Here is a 3,296-nt window from a genome sequence, read left to right as displayed (position 1 = left end):
CAAGGCCGAATTTGAACATAATACAAGTGGATTTAGCAAAAAGGCCCTCACAAATAAGTTATCCAATATTTTGTTTGTTTTCCAGAATATCATGAAGCTCCTTTATTGGACTTGAAAGTCATCAGATATGACAAAAATACCACAGAGTGTTCCATTAGCCCAATTATAATTTAGTGTGACATCCCTTATATTCCAAAAAAAACCTTTTCTTTATGCTTTAACATCATATTATTTTTGTTTGCGGAAAATCCTAGTATAATAAAACATTTTGCGGATCCTGTTTCGTTTTATTAAAATGTGTGTGAGTAAAGGTGTTGTTTCAAAATACAAAAAATCTAAGGATGTCATAATCATACATAACATTGTTAAAGCACAAAGAGCTATGGTCCTGAAAATTAATGCATACTGTCTCTTAAATCACTCGGCATCCTAAACAAGTTCCAAAAGCTTTATTCCTGTTACATGTGATGCATACAAATTGAGTGAGTCAGGCTGGGGAACCTAGTGGGACACATATGGTTTTTAATCCCATAATATTATTATGATAATAATTTATAATTATCAAACCTGCAAATCCAACTATTACTAAACAATTTAGATATATCCTTAACTTAGGTATCTATAAAACATTTCATCCATACATACCTATCCTAATCGATTCTCATAAATCCTAGTCCACGATTATCAGGAAAAACTAACTCACCTAATGAATTGTTTAGAGTAAGGGTTTGGACTACACAACTAGGGACTTCCTTGGCTGATATAAGTCATAAAGGCACTTAAACCAATAGAGTATTTGATGAATGATGGTGCCTCATTTCATCTATGTATGTGGTTTATAAATCCACACTATCAACGTAATTCACAATACCGTCTAGAATAATCAAGTGTTGTCATCTCACTATGGAATATGCTTCAGACATACCCTACGACTATCTGATATGTACATGTCAATATTGACTATCCAAATGAATACTATTTGTACTCCGATATGTAAACCGTACATTGGCTCATGATAGTGTCATAAAATAGTGTTTTACTCTCCATTACTATCGCACACACCCTTAATATGACAACACCCTTAATATGACGTTACCCAAAATCTAAGCTTAATTGAACTAAGAATCTCCTTTAATTCCTAGTGTATGACTAGACAAGATTACAAAATTTGTAATCAACATAATTTCCTATCTATGTAATATTTTTATAATACATGGTGTAACTAAAACACTCTTTTAATTTAACTAGAACTAAGCATCTTTTACAAATTTTATTTTATTACAGGGTAAGACTATAATACTTATAATGGAGAACATCGTACTATCGTAATACAATATACGTCTATTTTATCCAACTTAAATGGATATAAATATTCTTTAAATGTCTTAGTTTAGAACTTAGACAAGATTACAATTCTTGTAATCGCCTTTTATATTAACTCTTGTTTAAACGACACTTATCATAACAGAGTATTAAATATTTTAATATGCAATAATCTTTATAAGTAAAAATACTTATTTTAAGATAATCATGTAATCATATCATATAAATATTTTAACAAATAATTAACCATAACCAGTTCACACAATACATGTTATCAAATACACATTTAACAATTATCTCAAATAATAAAATTTTAATTTCACATATAAACTTTCAAAAAAAATATTAATACTTTCTAATAATTACTAGTATTAAATTATGTTCATAAAAGTAACTATGAGCTCACATGATATAGGTGAAAGGCTCGCGGAAAAGTCGGATATTTGACTAAGACTTTAGATTCCATTATAAAACGACCTAAATACAAAAAATACTAAGCCTTAGCATTTGTTCGTATTTATAAAGTTTAATCGCTATAAAGTTTTTATAAGATTTATCAATAATCCCAAAAAAACACTAACGTATAGCTGATAAGAAAAAACCAGGTAAGATCGTACTGGAGGTAGGATCCGTTTGGCATATAAGATATACTGTTTGAAAAATCTACTTTAAACACCTCACTGATATTGTCTTGTCATCATTCTTGTAAGTAGGTTGGTCAAAATAATGACTAGTATTACTGATTGATCTTTATTTATAACTTCATAATGACAATTATTAATATATATAAGTTATACTTAAAGCACGGTAAACATAACTCAACTTATAGGTTGTTTGACAAAAAAACCGGATATTATGCGGGAAGAATTTCGAAACCAAAAGCTCCATTTCTCGGGATTCTGTGACGCTCCAGTGCTTTGCTAATAACACTTAAGAAGTACCATAACTTGGTCTGGGGAAAGTTTGAGAGAGTTTGGAAGAGAATTGACAAGGAATTATGATAAAAAAACACTTCTATTTATAGAGAAAATTAGAAGGCACATTGTGTCTCACCACATGTTGAAATTTGAGCAGTTGTCTTGGGGGTAAGGGTTCAACCAGATCGTGTTATGTGTTGCTCATCTGTGGTTCCGCGTGCCATGATCTCGACAGTCCAAATTAGTTATTTGTTGCTAAAATTCATAATTTTCGCATATGAACTCCTTTTTCGATGGTTTTTATATCCACGCTTAAGTATTGATGAGTACTACAACTTTCATTAGACTCCATCAGATAATTTTTACTTTATTTCTCTTGATTTGGTTCGAGGAGGTATAAATTATAAATAACATTGTGAAATTCATAACTTCTTCATATGAATCCCATTTTCAATTGTCTTTACATCCCTTGCTTTTTATCGACGAGTACTAAAACTTTCATTTAGACTCTTTGGACTGGTTCTTATTCTTTTTCGGTTTTACGAATATGATTATATTTCTCTTGTGTTTCGAAGCTTAGGGACTAAGTTTCGCTTATATCCTTCACATATGAGCTCCATTCTCGATTGTGTTTATATCGGCAAATTCATATTTACGATATCTTCAACTCTCTTTAACATTGTTTTGGTTAACAATAACCGATTTTAATTTTGATTTATGTGTCACACACTTCTATACCATGTTGCACTCGAAACTTTGAAAAATCTTAACTTCCTCATACGAAGTTAGATTTTGGCGTTCTTTATATTGGTGCATTCCTATAGACGATGAAACATCCCGATCTTCAGACCAAAATTTTCATTTTAAAAAAATTAAGTGTTTATTCAACTCACACCTACGAAAAACATAGATAAAACCATTTAAATCAAAACATTTATCAAAATATCGTTAAAGTTAGAGTAAATTACTGAAATCATCCCTATGGTTTAGTCAAAATTGCACGTTTGGTCCCAAACTTTTGTTTGCACTCGAATCGTCCCTATGGTTTGATTTTGT

The sequence above is a fragment of the Lactuca saligna genome, chromosome 9 (assembly GCF_052625555.1).
Source record: "Lactuca saligna cultivar CGN05327 chromosome 9, ASM5262555v1, whole genome shotgun sequence".
Classification (NCBI taxonomy): domain Eukaryota; kingdom Viridiplantae; phylum Streptophyta; class Magnoliopsida; order Asterales; family Asteraceae; genus Lactuca; species Lactuca saligna.
The sequence above is the reverse complement of the archived record's forward strand: the minus strand, read 5'-3'. Positions refer to the sequence as shown.